The sequence below is a fragment of the Podarcis liolepis genome, assembly GCF_965112155.1.
Source record: "Podarcis liolepis genome assembly, chromosome: 6".
In the NCBI taxonomy this organism is placed as follows: domain Eukaryota; kingdom Metazoa; phylum Chordata; class Lepidosauria; order Squamata; family Lacertidae; genus Podarcis; species Podarcis liolepis.
Genome location: NC_139559.1, coordinates 70008781 through 70026691, shown reverse-complemented (window position 1 = coordinate 70026691; position 17911 = coordinate 70008781). Strand labels below are relative to the sequence as shown.

Below are 17911 nucleotides of genomic sequence, written 5' to 3'. Positions count from 1 at the left end.
GCACCTTGTAAAGAAGAAGAAAAAGTAGCAAGAATATGGTTAACATGATACAGTCTATTAGCCATTTCACCCTTCTAAGTTAGCCTGTATTTATTCACCCATGAAATATGAACATTTGGCAAGGCGTTTTGACAATGTACTGTATGAATAGCGCAATCAAGGTTACTAACCTTGGGGCGCTCAAGGTTATCTGCTTAAGAAAATGTGTCATCAAATATCAGGCCTAATTTGTGGTTGAATCTCTGGTATGAAGTGAAAGACTAGATTTCAGGAGAAAGGGAAAATTCAGCAAAAATGGAGCTGCCTGAGCCAGAAGCTTTTTAAAAAGGTAATTAAGTAATGAGTTTCTGTCGTGTTTGTGGAGGAAAGAAAATAATTTGTACAAGTAACCATGTTAATTATGCTTTCTGGCATAATGTTAAATATTTTATTAGATGTCCAAGGGTTTCTTCATAAAACATTGATCTAACAAAAGCTATGGGACATTTGACTATGGCAAAGCTTTGCATAACCATTCTCTACAAAAAAAAGGGAGCTAGATAAGTGAAAGCTTGTGGGGGGGGGTGGAGCAACAGAAGACCCTGATTGGGGGGCGGGGGAGGAAACAAAACAAACATATCTCTACTCATTTCGCCTGAGACCTGAAATGGAAAAACTAAGAACGGGGATATGATTTTAAATAAAACATTATTATGCCTTCCAGAGTGATGTATGAAATATGTTTAAAGGAGTCTGTTATAATGTTTGCAGCTAATTCTCATTGCTATCTGCAAATCTGTTGTATTCAAGTAGGGTTGCCATATATCTGGAATTTCCTGGACATAGTCGGAAACTGTGTCCGGGCGGAAATCGCTGAATGTCCAGGAAAATCCCATGCCGGAAGTGTAGATTTAGGTGAAGGGCAGATCTTTAGCTCAAAAACTTTTGTGTATGGATTTTCACATTTTGAAATATGGCAAGCCTAATTCAAGATTCAAAGGTCGTTTTGTTAATGATCGCCACTACATAACTAAACAAGTAATGCTTTGGGACTTTGTACTGGAAAATCACATCCAAATGTTCCAGACTACAGAACGCCAGGTTGCTGAAGTTGCAATTTGAAGCAGAAGAGTAGAATGGGGGCGGGCGGGGAAGGAAGAGGGACCTCTTAGCTCTTTCCTCATGTATGGGAAAAGAATAAATAAGCTACATATACACAATGCGTGCATAGAATACTCTTCCCTCTGTAATTGTGCAAGCTCTACTGATGTGACCCTGGCGGCCCCAAGCCCATACCTCTTAACAGTCCCGATCTGAGTGGGACATTCCAGAATTGCAGAAGCCATCCTGGCTTCTGATTGGATCCTGGAATGTCCCCCTGTTTGGGTGTTGTGTGTTCTGGTATGAGTCAGGTGGCTCGTGCCAGAGCACCCAATCAAAAGCTGCAATTTTTTGCCTCGCATGAATCAGCTGGCTGAGGACCAAATAACGAATGCCCCAATTTTTATCACAGTGGGGTTTGGGAAGGTATTCAAGACATGACAAAGGGCACCGACTTGTAGGAACGCTTTCAGGGCCCAATGTCTTGGACTGTGGACCAGGCCAAACCCTAGTAGGCAAGTTGCTAGAACTTTCAGAACCAGAAACACATGAAATCAAAGCCTACATGGTCACTCAATCCCTCTCACTTCAGTTGCGAGTTAATTCACTTAGAATAACCAGCATGGAAAAGACTGCAAAGCTTTAGGTAAGGATGGCACCTGCTCTTCAAGGCATCCCAGAGAGGGGAGTGAAGCCTGGGGCTGGCAGTGTGGCAGATGACTCCCTTTGGTGGACACGTAAATATTGTTATTGTTGTTGTTTAGTCGTTTAGTCATGTCCAACTCTTCGTGACCCCATGGACCAGAGCACACCAGGCACTCCTGTCTTCCACTGCCTCCCGCAGTTTGGTCAAACTCATGCTGGTAGCTTTGAGAACACTGTCCAACCATCTCGTCCTCTGTCGTCCCTTTCTCCTTGTGCCCTCCATCTTTCCCAACATCAGGGTCTTTTCCAGGGAGTCTTCTCTTCTCATGAGGTGGCCAAAGTATTGGAGCCTCAGCTTCACAATCTTAAATATAACTCCCTACAAATGATGCTTTGCAGAGCAGTTGCTATCCTTGAGGATGTGTGCTTCCTCCAGTTCCCATCCTCTGATACAGATTTTCTCCCTTCCCTTGCCAGAAATAGCTGGTATAGCATCACTAGTTCTTGAAGAGTGAAATTATGGTACCTGGGCAGGTGGCAGCACCTAGCCAGGTGTTAATCCAACAGTGAAACTGTTCTCATCACAATATGCATTCTATGGTCAACGAATTAAGTACTTAGAAAACACCCGATGTGCATTTCTTTTCCTGATCCCAGACAGAAATGCTCACTCACACCCTTTCATGCATGCACATGTCCTCAAAACATTGAGGTCACAAAAGGACCCAGAATCACATCATGTCCACAGCAGAAGATAGGAGGGGAGTTATCTGCATTGCTGATGCTCCCATTACATAAAGAATGCTGAATGTGTGCTGGCTGTGATTCATTTTGAAGGGTTTTCAGCACACAAAACCATCTTTGATGGTTTGGCTTCCTTGCCAAATGCATATATATGCAGAAAACGCTTTTACTTGCTGGCAAAGATCTTATACAGAGAGCATCACGCCTGTTTGTAAAAACACACAGGGACCAGGGCATCTGTAGTTGGAGTTGCTAATGTATGGTTCAGATACCTTAGATCCCAATTCAGCAAAAGTTAGTTATGACTAAAGTCCCACTGAAAGCAATGAAACCTAAGATAGTCATGACTAACTTGTTCCAATAGCGTGTAGTAATAACTAACTTTAACTGAAGTCTAAGAAATCTTGCTTTGAGAGCTCATGGTGTATCTTCATTCAGGATAACAGTTATGTAACATTTGCCGTGTTTTTGCACTCCGAGCGACACATCTCCCTGGTCTTTAATGATAAACAGAAATCATAAATTTAATAACACAGTAGCCTTTAATAACATTGTAAACCAGTAAGGCTAAAAGAGCAGAAGAAAGCAAATTCTAATATCCTAAAAATTAAGCTATTTAATTTTCCACTGAAACTGAGTTTTGGCCTGGACAAATAAGGAGCAGAACGAAAGTGCCAAAATACCACAAGAGTGTCTGCTGTTGTCTGGCCTAACCAGAAGCAGGAAATTCTTGCAAGATCCTGTCTCCTGAGATTGTCAGCCAGCTCTGAGGCTTGCCTGTTGCTAGTTATTAGAGAGCAAGGAATGTAGCTGAATGCAGCATCTCTGGAGATGTAAAAAGCAGTGGGTCGCTGGACATCTTTTTTGCATTTTTAAGGAAATGGCCTCTAGGTTTTTGCTTTCCCCTATAGCATGCGGCACAGCTTGCTTGTTCTGAGCCATCTGGCTTTGTTTTATTAAAACGTCTACTGTTTATCCTGCAGCCACTTCACTTGTTCCTTCCTCTCCTGTTTGTAGGACATTTTAATCTGGATGTGATGTGTTGTATGTTAAATGTTGGACAACAATGGGGATTGAAATGCTACTTGTGTCTCAGACCCGCCAAATGTCCCTGCTTTCCAGTGACAGTCCCTGATTTACAGAAACCATCCTGGTTTCTGATTTTATCCCAGAATGTCCTGCTTTTCCTTAGGATGTCCCTATTTTCATCAGAAAAATGTTGGAGGGTATGAAGTTATCCGACCCTCGAGCCATCTGAAGTCAGCCCTGTATAGGGAAGGTTTTTTTTAAATGTTTAATTATGTTTTTATATATGTTGGAAGCCACCCAGAGCAGCTGGGGAAACCCAGTCAGATGGGCATGGTATAATTAATTATTATTATTATTATTATTATTAATTGAATATGACATCCCTATTTTCACCAGAGAAATGTTGGAGGGTATGGTGTCTTGAGAAGGATTAGATTAGCAGAACTGATTTTTGTTTTGTACGAAAACTGCAGCTGTGACACAATTGCGCAGTGGGATTTCATTTTATTTTTGAGAATTTTCACAGGAGACATTATACAAAACTACATCACAGAAGCTGGATATATGGGAAAGGATAAACCATAGGGGAAATGGGCACTGGACAAAGCACCTTTATGCTCATGATTTGGTGTGCCACACTCTTCATCAGTGATGTACATGGAGTGTTAGCTTAGACTGGGGGCAGGTTGATACCTCTTGGGTTATTATGTTACACAGTTTATCAGAAGGCTATGGCAAACCATTTTTTTAAAAAAATCTGTCTCCCAGACTGCCTCTGCTAAACGAATATTGCTCAGAATCCTTCATTTAATAACCTTTTCCTGCAGCACCAAAGCCCATACTGTGTAGGAATTTCCAGAATGGCACTTGTAGGCACTCTTCCCCTGGTTGCCACAGAGGCTCTGATCCTTCCCTCAGTGGCTCCTTTGTCATGAGGTGGGTGTGGGGGTTACCTTTCATTGAAAAGTACAAAGAGGTGAAGGACAAATTTGGAAGTAATACCCTTTCCAACTTCATCTTCAAGCTATATGTGTTTTCATATATAGCCCATGGCAAAGTGTAGTGTGTGTGTGCTTTATCTATTTCTCCCTCGCTGTGGGAAGGGGACTGATCTGGGGGCAGGAAACAGAAGTGACCAGATAACTTCTCCAAGGTAGTTCTAAAAACAGGTTTGTGGATGTCAGGAATATATTCGGCTTGGAGAGAGCTCTACTCAAGTGACTAGCAGCTTGTGATCTTAAACATTTATGTTGATTGCCATTGCTATTGCAACATTCCTAAAACCATTATTTTGTGATGTTGTGCTGTTTTGCTGATTGACAGTGCTGTCAGTCTCGTCCTAAGGCTGGGCTGAATAACTGACAGTTGAAACATTCCTTTAACAATATTATAATGATCTCCATTTATCTTGATAGTTTGTTTGTAGTAAAAGGTGGAGCTTGGATGGTTAGGATTTCTTTTCTACTTTTCTTTCTCCACTGCTTCTTTTCTAATAAAATTAAGTAGGAAGATGCCAAGGAATGGTAGATGTAACGTTGTTGTAATATTTTTTTCTAGTGTTGATGCCGTATGACAGCTTTTAATTATAGCCAGCTACTTACTGGTATAGTGACCAAGCAGTAAAATACAGTGGGAAGTTTTCTGTAAGTACTATTGAAATTGATAAAGCAAGTTAGTTACAATTAACAGAAGTTTATAATTGATTCCAACAGGTGCTGTCACATTTTGAATTAGGGTATATCCAAGCCCTGTCAAAGGCCTTATCAAATAAAATAGGAAACAACAGGGAAGTGCCTGATTGCGCTTGTAGCAAGGAAGCCTCTGATTGGTTGGCCTGGTCTGGTGCTGTAGAATGTACATGACCATTCTAAGTGCTTAGCAAAATACCTGCGAGGGAACAGAAATTTCTGCTATACCTAAGGTCTATGTATGGTTTTACTCACAGTAAAACCATACATAGACTTTAGGTGTAGCAGAAATTTCATTGGGCTGTCTGAGAGCTTGAAATAGATGCTGAAAAATAGGGGTGCTATGGGGCAGGTTGCCCAGTGAGACAAGGTGGCAGAAGCAAGGGTTCACAGTAAACAACAGATTGAGAAACAGAAGCCGAAGGGGGGCTCTGATAAATGGGTGGAGAAGGCAAATGCTAAAAAGGAAGGTGGGACTGAATTTCACATCTTGAATTAAATAAATCAGCCAGTTCTTTGGCTGTGGTATTAAAGAACTCTTAGAAGAAATTCATGTGGTGGAACTAAACATGAAGTCTGTAAGCTCCCTTTCAGTGTCCTTGCCCATTCAGATTATAAAACAGCTCTGGAGCTCTCATGTTGCATATTTTATTTTAATTGAAACATTTCAACATCTGTATACAAACAGTTGTGGTTTTATACTTTAAGTTCAATTAGGTTTATTGAACTAAAAGTTACTATAAGAGAAAATGTTCTGTGCTTTGTAAATCTCAGCTTCCATGAAGAATGTTAGTTCCAGATGTTAAACTGTTGTTTTTTCAGAAGCCTTGTTAAGTTGCCAGAACGTTTTGATTTTTTGAATGATTTTCCAAACCCCAGCTGATTATCACAACATGTAGGAATCCAAATTCGGAGTTTGGCTATGAAGTCATCTCAGCAGCTGCAAGAAATATGTGTGAAGAGACAGGTTCACAGAATTATCCTCCGATGCCCTTAAAAGGTTTAAGAAAAAGGTAAATGGCTCTTCCTGCTCTGCATAACACACTGCTCCTGGTATTTCATCAACATTTAAATCTACCACTTTTGCAGCACATATTAAGCTTCATTAATTGTGTAACATGTTTATGGTGCGTGCCATAGCCCAAACTTGTAATGCTTAGGACCCCACCCCAAAATTAACGGATTACATTGGGGTACTGTTTTAAGTATGGCTTGTTGATATTGCAAGATGATCTATGAAAGACTGAGTAAAGAACCCCTGACCGTTAAGTCCAGTCGTGGACAACTCTGGGGTTGTGGCGCTTATTTTGCTCTATAGGCTGAGGGAAACAGCGTTTGTCTGCAGACAGCTTCCGGGTCATGTGGCCAGCATGACTAAGCCGCTTCTGGAGAACCAGAGCAGCGCACAGAAACGCCATTTACCTTCCTGCCGGAGTGGTACCTATTTATCTACTTGCACTTGAGGGGGACCGAGCAACGGGAGCTCACCCCGTCGCGGGGATTCGAACTGCCGACCTTCTGATCGGCAAGCCCTAGGCTCTGTGGTTTAGACCACAGCACCACCCACGTCCCATTATGAAAGACTGAACTTTGGCTCAAAACAATGGTCTGGTTTGGAGTAATGTCGTTGCTTATGAGAAACCTGGTTTGTGAAGCCAGGAACAAGCATCAGACTTGTGTTCTCCCTCTCTCCTCCCCTCTCACGTGACACATTGGTACAGAGATCCTGCTTTGTGTTAAAGCCAGAGTTCCCCACTACACCCCAAATGGATGTTACATTACTTAACTAATCAGGGTATTAATCCAGAATACTGATCAGGATATTAATCCAAGAAGCAAAAGTCACGTCAGAAGAAAAGATGGAAGGAGGAGGCAACCAATTAAAGAGCTAGTGAGCTAGGAGCAACTTCAAACGTGTCTTGCTGAGCCACACAGGTGGGTACTACAAATGCATTATATTATTTGGCACCAATGGTATCTGTATAAGCAAGATTCATTCTGAATTGAACACCTACTCTTCCTCAAAAGGCTTCCAATGGCATACTCAATTTCATTATCTTCCACAATGCAACCATTATTTGTTTTGTGGGGTGGGTGTATCCAAACCAGACCATTGTTTGGAGCCAAAGTTCTTGTTTGTATTCATTGAGAGAGAACACAATATATCTTGTATGTATCAAATAACATTTAAAAAAACCTACGGTTTTGACCCCATCATTACTACAGGCCACTCTCCATTCTGCTGAGCCCATTTTTCCTCTGATAGGTTTTCTTTAGATATACAACATACCACATCAATAACGCATTGGACAAGAAGCAGTTGTGTAAATTATCTGCATTTATGTAGATTAGAATAAAAGTTAGCAGCTTGCCCAATAAAATCCTGGCCGATTTGCACTCGAATCATCCAGATCTACCGGTGGCCATGCAAACTTCTTTCTTTAAAGGGACATAGTTAAGATTAAGTTGCTGCGATATTTGTAAAAGGAATAACATCTGGAAGAGAGCTAGATGTGAAAGTAAGATCATTTAAGGCTAGCCTGCATTTTCCAATGAAGTCACTCATGCCCGTGAAGGCAAAATTTACTGCTTTGTGGAATGCAGGTTATCCCCCCCCCCCCCCCAATGCAAATATCAACAAGGGATCCCAGTCAAGATATGAAGCGCAGCATCTCTGAGTGATTATCTGTGCTCTTGACGCATCATCTCATTAGGTAGCTATTCCCCACACCCCCTCAACATTTTTTTTAATGATTAGAATTTCCAAGGTTGGCGGTTCAAATCCGTGTGATGAGGTGAGATCCCTTTGCTCTGTTCCAGCTCCTGCCAACCTAGCGGTTCAGAAGCACACCAGTGCAAGTAGATAAATAGGTATTGCCACGCTGGGAAGGTAAGCAGAGTTTCCGTGCGTTCTGGCTACTGTTGCACCAGAAGTGGTTTAGTCATGCTGGCCACACGACCTGGAAAGCTGTCTGCGTTTTGAGTCATTGCACATTGACTTCCAGTTGCAGTTGCCATTCATGGAGACGCTTTTGGAAATGCAACACTACTGGCAAAATGAGGATGAGTCAGCCTTTTTTTTGCATTCTTCTGTGAGAACAGCTTTAATGAGTGTTCATAATGGCATCACAAAATAAATAAATAATGCAAGCCCCTGTTTCCTATGAATTCTGCATCTGGCATTAACATTCGAATGACTATTTCATTCCATGTTACATGGCAGTCCTGTCTATCTCATGACTACAGTGCCTGTCATATAAACAGGTCCTTAAGGTTGTCTCCATTGCAATCTCTTGACTCACTTTGAGAACCCTTATTTTATTCTAGTCCCCGGTTTGCACAGAGTAGTTTTGAAGCATTTTCAACCAGAAGTACAGTTGTTCTAATTAAGAGGAACAGAGATCACTACTTTGTCAAAAAAGCAAGATTTAGAAGAGTTACCTGGGTGTAAGTCCTATGTGGCATTGAGAAGAGAGACGTAGGATTAGAAGGCATTTGTTTTTTCTCCAGGCGTCAACCGAGTTGGAGGAATGTACGCAGCTTAGCTTTCCTCTGATATAATAGTTTCGAAGAGATCAGGGTACATTTTGCCGTAGTGTCTAGCAATATGAGTTTATTCAGGCCGTTTGGCAGACAACCCTGTGCTAAAAACTGTGAATCATCCATTGTTGGCTGAATCCACTCTAGTGACTAGTTGCTAAGAGATTTATCAAATGTTCACAAAAGCTTAAGACTGTGTTTGCTCTAAGGAGGGATAGATGTATAAAAAGCGAAAGATGTCACCTATTTTCTAAACAAACAACTCCCTTTCTGTTGTTATAAGCTGAATTGTTGGGGAAAGCGAAGTCGCTAATTAAATAGGCAAACAGGGATATTTCTTGCTACATGGGATTCGCAGTTCACGATTTGCTAGGGAGGAGAAAAATTAACGCAACCATTTTTTTAAAAGCTACACGTAAGCCACCTGAAGCTGCCCTAGGCCACACATGTATTGGAAAACGTCACTGTGAATCAGATTGTCTAGACACACAACCAGAAGTATTTATTTCACTTGTGACATCATTTCCCATTTACAGGAGCTTTTGTAGCAGTTCCAGTGTAGAGTGTGTCTCACCTGGACTTTCTCTTAAAAGCTATCTGAAATTGTTGCTGTGTTGATCAGATTTTTCCCCCCACTACCTTTTTTATTACAGCCGAGTATATCATAGTAGGAAAGAATGAAACCTCTTTATAGAGCCCTATAGCCCCTTGAAATGAATACAGTCTCCTTCACAAAGGAAAAGCAGTTTCTTTTCTCCGTCAGTCCTTTTTGTTTGTTTGGCTTCGGTCAGAGAATGCCAACCCCTCCCATCATCTAGCTGACTGGTTTTGTTTCCTTCTATTTTTCATGGGTGGTTGTGAACAACTTGTGTTGGTCTACTTTTTACCCTACCCGATACAACCATGTTCCTGTGTTCTGAAAGGCGTGTCCAAATCTATCATTAACCATGGAGGTCTTCTATAATCTATCATTAACCAGGGAGGTCGTCTACATAGTAACAGAAGCAGATTTAGGCTATAGTCTTAAAACACAGAAAGGAAAATGCAACATTGAAACCACTACAATTTTGTTTTGATTAAGCAAGGATTGTGCTTGCATCTGTCTAAGTCAGTGTTTCCCAACCTTTTTTGGGCAAAGGCACACTTGTTTCATGAAAAAAATCTCGAGGCACACCACCATGCCAGATGGGGAAAGGTCACTTTTTACTTATTCACTTTTTGAATAATAAGAATTATACGTCATGGGGGGGGGCAGGATTTTAGAGATGTTTAGGTGGGGCATGGCCCAAAAAAAGGTTGGGAACCACTGTTCTAGAGCAAGTAAGAAAGCTACCCCAGAGGGGGAAGGGTGGATTGAAAAAGTGGAATGAGGACAAGAGCCTATTCTTGCCAGGCTGCTGCTACACCCACTGGTCTTCCAATTGATCCAAATTGGGTCGCAGTGCCAAGTGCAACCGTGCAAACTATATGGCCAAAGATTTAAGAAGCTGGTCCCCCAAGTGCAATGTGTTTGGGTTCAATGTGGAAAAAGTTGACAGCGGCGGGTCTGCACTTGGAGGGCAGGAGCTCTCCAAGGTTTCCAAGGCAGGGATCGACGCCGGGAACTGATGTGCCTGGGATCCTTTTCATGCAAAAACACACCTACACTCTGCCCGCTGAGTCACGACGCGGAAGCCTCTGTGGTTGTTTGATGCTTGTTCAGCATTTGGCGGTCATTCTGGGGGGTTGGGGGGTGTCTGGAAGAGGGGCAGCCCCCCGCCAAGCCCCTCGAGGCCCCGTCTCGGCTGCCCCTCGCCTCCTTCCCACGGCTCCCGGGGCTCCTTCCAGAGAACAGGAAGGCCCGCGACCTGGGGCGTGTGTATCCCCCCCCCCAGTCTCGGGCGCCTTCCTCACCCGTTCAGCGGGGGTCCCAGGGGCTCGCAGGCGTCGGTTTCCCCCTCCGGGACGCGGCGCAGGACTCCCGCCAGGTCCACCCGGCACTCCCAGGAGCAGGCGGCCGACAGGCGGCCGGCAGGCGCAAAGGGGCCTCCAGCGGCGGGAGCTTTTGCAAGGCCAGCTACCGCCGCCAGGCTGCTGCCGCTCGCCATGGCGAGCAGGAAGCCCCCCGGGCTCTGGGCGCCGAGAGGATGCTACGCGGCGGGACCATACACGGGCAGCGGAGAAGAAGAAGGGCGGCGGGAGAGGGGCGGTTCTCGAGGGGGGAACTCAGCTTCCCAAGATCGCGGGGCTCACCGGACGGTTCTTCCCCGCAGGAACTTCCGCCCTTCCACAGCTTCAACCGTAGACGTATTAGCATATGATAGGATGAAAGCTGGCCATAGAGAAAAGGCGAAGTTTGGCTGTCCGCAGCCTGGATTCCCGGGTTTCTTTCGACGTTACAGCCCCGTGACGTCAGCGCCACGCAGGCAGCCAGACGGCGAGAGCCCCGCACTGGGCGGCCTCTCTTCGCCGCCGCCGCCCCGCCTCTCGCCGCCTGACTCGCCCGCCTCCCTCCCACGGCACACCAGGCAACGTCTCGCGGCACACTAGTGTGCCGCGGAACACCGGTTGGGAAACACTGGTCTAAGTTGCCAACAGACTAGTTTTCTATCTTCAATGCTGAAAAAACAAAACACCACAACCCACATATTTCTGCAGAGGTCTAGGTTTACTTTATACAACACACACTATTTTCTTTAATAAAAGTTTTAGGAAAATATAGAGCTTTGGGGTTATTGATATATGTTTAGAAGGGAAGGTACTACAGGGAAAAGTACTATAGCCCACCCTTAGGCTTCCTGCCATGTCTCCTTCTTTCCTTTTGTTATGTTTCTGGCAGCCTCCCTACACAAGTTTATTTAAATTTTGAAAAGGTAAAGGACCCCTGACAGTTAAGTCCAGTCGCGAACGACTCTGGGGTTGCGGCGCTCATCTCGCTTTACAGGCGTCTTCTTCCTGTCCTCTTCCTGCTCCAGTGAGGTTCTCCTTGCAAGCCAGAGGGGTGTGGTGTGCTCCTTGTTTATGTGTGCAGGGGGCCAGAACATAACCTCTGCATAAATGGGGAGTCACCTGTACATACAATGTAATCAAATCAACAAAACACACTAAACTACCACCAGAAAATACCAACATCAGAAAAGCAATACCTCCCCAAAACAAAGTGAAGGCACAGAGAAAGCAAAACAGCCTTAACATACTCATAATGAGGAGATAATGTGGTTTTTCCTCAGCTAAATGCCTTCTTAACCAGGTTTTGGTAAGTACTTAAAGCCGTGTAATGCTGTGGGGCTTGATCAATCTCCACTAAAAGGGGTGGTTGTCACCACCAACCAGGTCTTACTCCTTGTTGGTCCCTGCTGAGCCTCACGTGGCTGAGGAATCTGGACCAAAGTCGCAGATAATGAATGGAACATGCAGGAAAGAACACATAGAAGACAGGACCATTCTGTTCCTTTCCTTTCTGATGTGCCATGTCTTGAAATCTAGACTATGAGCAGAGCCTGCTTTCGTATTCAACTGCCCCTAATGATTTTAGACACTTTATAAATGAACGATAACAACACCTTGTGGCTCTGCCTTGGCCCTTCCCTTCCATCAGTGGTTGTCTGCTGTGGATTATCCATTGGGCTTGCATAAGGCTGCTGTAAGAGCTTGGAACTTAGAAAGAAGATGATAGATAATGTCCACAGGCCTGGCCAGCCCATGCAGGTAAGAGTCTGCAGCCTGATGGGATGGCAGAGTGAAAACCATTCCCAGAACCTTCTGCCCTGGTGGTCTCACCAACCCACACTTAGAAGTGTTCGGCATGTCAGAGAGAAGGTTTCCGAAAGGATGAATGAAATGGTTTTTGGAGCCGTTGGTTGCTTTGTTTTCAGACACTTCTTATGTGAATGCTGCAAATATTAAACACTAGGTTTTCTCAAGGATGGAGAATTCCAGCACTTCTTTCATTGTAAAAATGCCCCTTGTAATAACCACATGTTTAGTTTGTTGCACATCTTGAATGAATTTACTAGTTTTCCATGATGCTATTGTTTTCCGTTTTGTGTGATTTCATAAATTGCAACATTTCCATTCCTATTCAACACCATGGTATAGCAATGGGCGTTGTAAAGGACTGAGAAAAGAAAGTTTAAAAAGTGTGTGTGTTTTAAAAAAACAACAACATGTACCTATTTTTCTACTTGCACTTTGACGTGCTTTCGAACTGCTAGGTTGGCAGAAGCTGGGTCAGAGCAATGGGAGCTCACCCCGTCGCACGGATTCAAATTGCCAACCCAAAGCATATGGACTGTGGCAGACCAACTGAAGCCTTTTGGAGACTAATGTATTCAGAAGAAGTTAGGAACATTTCAAAAAGTTTAGAGCTGGGATGGAGAGCTTGAGGTCTCCCAGAGGTTGTTAGCCTCCCAAGTCCCATCAGCCCCAGCCCCCAAAGTCAATGGCCAGGCATGATGGGCACTGTAGTCCAACAACAATTGGGTGACCAAAGGTTCTCAAACTCTGGTTTAGGTCAAAAATGTTTTAGGAAACATGGAATCTAGATGGCAATTTGAAGAGGCCCCAATATAAGACTTACAGCATTTAGTCTTGCTCTAATACTCTTGGTATTCCTGCAGGCATACATACATACAAGTCCATATAAGCTGCCTTTTCTCCCGCGATATTAAATAAACATTGCCATTACATTTCCAACTTTTCATACTGTATATGAAGCAAGAAGAATCATATCATTCACGCAGTTATATTATTATTTAATTCTCCTCCTTTCTCCCTTTGTATTTTAGTTAATTTGATAGTAAGGCTTCAGGCAAAGCCTTTTATATTTTCTTTAAACTATTTTAGTAGAGTACCTCGTTCATTTTAGGTGCTTTTTAAAAAACAAAAACCATGATAATAATTAAAAGGAGGGACTCAGCAGTAATCTACACCTAAAGGATATTCTGGGCCCTTTAAAACAGAGCAGCTTGTGATCTCTGGAATGGAGCAAGCGTTCTGAATACCTTGCGTCAAGCCCTGAACAAATAGCACAGAAACAGCAGTACTGTACAAAGTGAAATCTGACATCTCAGTGTTAGGGGAAAGGAATGCTCCTGTATGGCTTGATTGTTATCTACATCTTCAAGTGGGTTTATTAGCAATTTAATGGAATATTGGTTATTCAAGGGCAATAGTAGCTCCAGCTGAAATGTCCATTATACTCTATTTTTCCCATGCACTTTGGAATGAGTAGAATGTGACAGCTGAGCTTTCAGCAAGCTTCATGAATTTTAAATACTTTTCATTGCAAAAAAAAGGAGGGGGGAAATGGGGCACATGGCGTGTGGTCAATGGTGGACTTGGAACTAGCAGTCAGTCTGGGTATTATGGGATATTGGGTGTCTCAAAGATAATGAATGCTTCGCTTATGCAGGTGCATTCTTGGCCTACCGTGCAGGTCCCGGCAGAATAGACTGCCTCTCTCACTCCAGCATCTAACAATTGACCATTTTGTAATTGTGAGCAGAAAAGTATTTAGAATGTTGCTTTCTCAGCATACTTGTCTAAGATTTACATTTTCTGTCATCGTCTCTATCCAACCAAATATTTACTGGTATTTTGCAGCTAATTATCGGCAAAAGTTTTCCATGCCTCCCGCAACTTATTCCCGTATTTCATCGTGTACATTTTGACCAGAATTCTCCCTCCCTTAACCCTCCTTCGCCGTTAGGCCTCAGACTTTTTAATAATAATTTTTCACCCTTGTTCTAAATAATATGCACGTATAAAGCTGTAATCCATTAATGTAATATTCACACAGGCTAAAAATAGCACACACGTATACCTAAGTGACAATGTTGTTTAAAGAGCCCTTCACATGCCTGTTTTATAGCTCTTGCATTAAGCGCTTTTCAAATTAAAGGACCAGTCAAAAACTGTAGCATGTGGGGGTGGGGGCTGCTGATAGTGAAACTGATGTGGGGAACAGAACTGTGAATCCTTATGACTTTATGCTTAGGATTGGTTGAAGTAGAGAGATATGTCAATTAAACCAAGCAGAACACCTGAATGTTATGTGTACACAAACATGTTTTGTTCATGGAAGCAACCCAGCCAGATGGGCGGGGTATAAATAATATGATGATGATGATGAAGATGAAGCAAACAGTTGAACACTCAAATAGGAAAATTTAGAGTTTCACTTACAAACAAGAAAGAAATTAAGATTTGGATGCATGCTGCAAGCTCATGTTTAGAGCTTGAAAACATAACTCACAGAGTTGCTTGGACATCTGTTTGACCTGGAGCAGTAAGGAATGGGCATCCCTGTGGAAAGCAGTGATGGGGCCTCAAAACCTAATATTAGTTAGAACCTTCACGATTTCCAGTACTTCGGGCTTGTTTGTTTCACTAATAATATCAGGTATTTCTTTAGATGTGGTGCTAATAGGCTTGTTCAGCATTGCCATTTGTTCTCAAAGAACAGGGTTTAGGGGACAAAGATGTATTTTTACATACTTTCCTGTAGTCTATAGAACCAAGTTCTGAACAAGGCATTCACAGTGGGAGAAATTCAGCTCCCACCGAATGACATTTCAGCTCCTGTGTTGGGTTAAGAATACTTCTTTGCTGGCCATTTTCTAGAGGGTATGCAAAGACCAACAGAGCCATGGCTTTTTTTTTGACATAGATCAGGCATAGGCAAACTCAGCCCTCCATATGTTTTGGGACTACAACTCCCTAGCTAACAGGACCAGTGGCCAGGGATGATGGGGTTGTAGTCCCAAAACATACGGAGGGCTGAGTTTGCCTATGCCTGACACAGATCCAGGCATTTGTTCAACGTTTTCAGCTTCAAGCCAATTTTATAAAATGTTGTACGCTGTTTGCACCGGGCAGCTAAGAAAATAAAGGGTTCGTCTCCCTGTTTCTTTTCCCTCCCTCCATTCTGCTCATCAATCTGTCATTTCTGTTCTCATTTTGAAAACATTTGTTTTGTTGCCAGAGTTGAGATAACCAAGTGCCAATAAATAACTTTTTAAGAAATGGCTTTCATTTGAAGCACATTGGCACAACTGTGGAAGGGATAGATATTTTGCATATAGCAGCTGAGGCAGTTGATGAACTGCTTCTATGCAAAGACTAATGAGTTCCATTTTAAAGTGGAGGGGCCAAGGAAATAGGATTCTTATAAATGCCATCAAACACATTTAATATCCTTTTTCTTCAAACGTAGCTCAGCTGGCTTAAGCCCAGAGTCTCTCGACCAGATTTATTATGGATTAGATGCATTCCATCTCACAACAGGAATGTGCTTATTTGGGGTGGGGGAATCACAGCACAGAGCAATAAAGGCTTAAGCATTCAGCCACTTGATATATTAATGGGTAGTAGTTATTATAAAAGCCTTCTGTTGTGTGCTCTTAAACTTAAAACTGAGTCTACATGCATCTTTCTTTTTAAAAGGGCATTTGTACAAATGTAGGCCATTTTCTCTTCCTCTGTAAGCAAACATACAACTTGCTTTCTAGGGCAAGCTTAAAAACACAGCTGTGAACTTCCAACATAATAAAATTTAGCGGACATCAGAACACCAGTGGAGAGTACCTGATGTTCGGAGCTTCTGATATTATAAGCTCATTCCCCACTGCACTGACCACAAAATTCCTCGAGCAGTTTAGCGACCCTTTTTACAATAAAAAAATATAATAAAATAAATAAGAGGGTTGGACTTCCCTTCCGACTGTACAGTTCTATGATTATATGCTTCTAAGGAAGGATAAATTGACTCAAGGGCTTCAATATTGGATCTGGGCACAGGGGGACCTAAGTTAAGTTCAGGCTTAGTTAAAGGGCTCAGGTTCAATGCCTTCTTGGTCATACTCTGTTCCGGCTGTGACATTGCTGGAATCTGAGGTCATGAAGGTTTTCCCGTTGAAATCTTCTCCCACCCCCCCAGAGTTGCTAATAGTCCACTGCAGGCAGTTGGGAGGGGGGAGAGAGAAGTATAATGGGGTTACATTATGCCCATTGGCAACTGGGGGTGATCATTTTGAGAGGAAAGAAGTAATGCAGGGAGGAAATAATTAACCTTCTTCAAATCTATCTATCATCTATCTATCTATCTATCTATCTATCTATCTATCTATCTATCTATCATCTATATCTGGTCACAGTTATTCAGTGTTGCACTTAGCTTTCACCCAGAGAGAGAGAGATTTTACAGTTTGAAACAGTTCATAATATTATTAATGGGCATCAAACTAATATGATCAACTCAGGTCATGGCTTCAGGGGGTTTTTAAATGAATTCACTGTTTTGTACCACTGCACTCATTTTTTTTTTACGAGTGAAATAATTTTTTAAGTCTGGTTCATATTGATTCAATATTTAAGCTTTGACACTTGCAGGCAAATAGATTTTTTCAGAAATTATGACCTAGCTTATGAGTTCTCTCACTACTTAAATTCATCTGTCTCATCTCTTCTGTACCAGGAGGTTAAACGAATCTCTACTTAATCTCAGCCAATTCACTTGGTATTGCTATGCCATCACAGGCAGCGGAGACATTTGCTTTCTTTGTGGCCAGCATAAGCCTCGGTACTCCTAAGAACCTGCCTTTTGCTTTACTTCCACCTGCCTTATCATATTGATGTGACCTCTTCCCATGGCAGCGAGTTCTGTATACTGAGTGTTATCCAGAAAAATCAATGGAACCTTACAACCAGTTCTCATGTTACCTTTGTGACATGTTTTGTCTTCGCACATGAGGGCAGCTCATATGGCAGTGAACTAGTAACTTGAATTTTGCAACTGCAGCAAGATCCATGATTCAGAATGGTCAGTGAAATTGCTAGACTTACGGTGTCTAAAAGTATTTTTGTTGGCATCTGTCGGGAGACAAATGAAAGAGCATGCTTTCAGAGGTGAAGTCAAACCGTTGGAGAGTTGCAGCGCTTGCTGTGGCTGTAGAGACCAATACTGGAGAGACATGTTTTATTGCAGGTGGGGCAGTTAGTTGTGGCATCCAGTTTTGCTGCCATAGGTGCACCATGGTGTATGTTCACTCTGTGCTCCTCCCAACGGTCTTTCCTTCTCTGGTCACCACTGTGGATAAACAACCTGTCTGTCTGTCCCCAGGCACTGAGATCACCTGCAAGGGATTCCCATATGGCGGGGTTAATGTTCCCAGCCTGCATGTCACTTTTGCAGACATGTTTGTAAC

General features: G+C 42.8%; 1 protein-coding gene and 1 long non-coding RNA gene across 6 annotated transcripts in view; one reads left to right on the top strand and one right to left on the bottom strand.

The window, feature by feature from the left end:
* DDAH1 (dimethylarginine dimethylaminohydrolase 1) overlaps nt 1-17911 on the top strand; it is a 131772-nt gene that overhangs the window by 86932 nt on the left and 26929 nt on the right. The gene's annotated exons all lie outside the window — the stretch shown is intronic.
* On the bottom strand, nt 5826-9526 carry LOC310710390. The gene is made up of 2 exons (XR_014528027.1): nt 8628-9526; nt 5826-6126 (listed from the first exon to the last, which is right to left on the bottom strand). It is a non-coding gene; the product is annotated as an uncharacterized lncRNA (long non-coding RNA).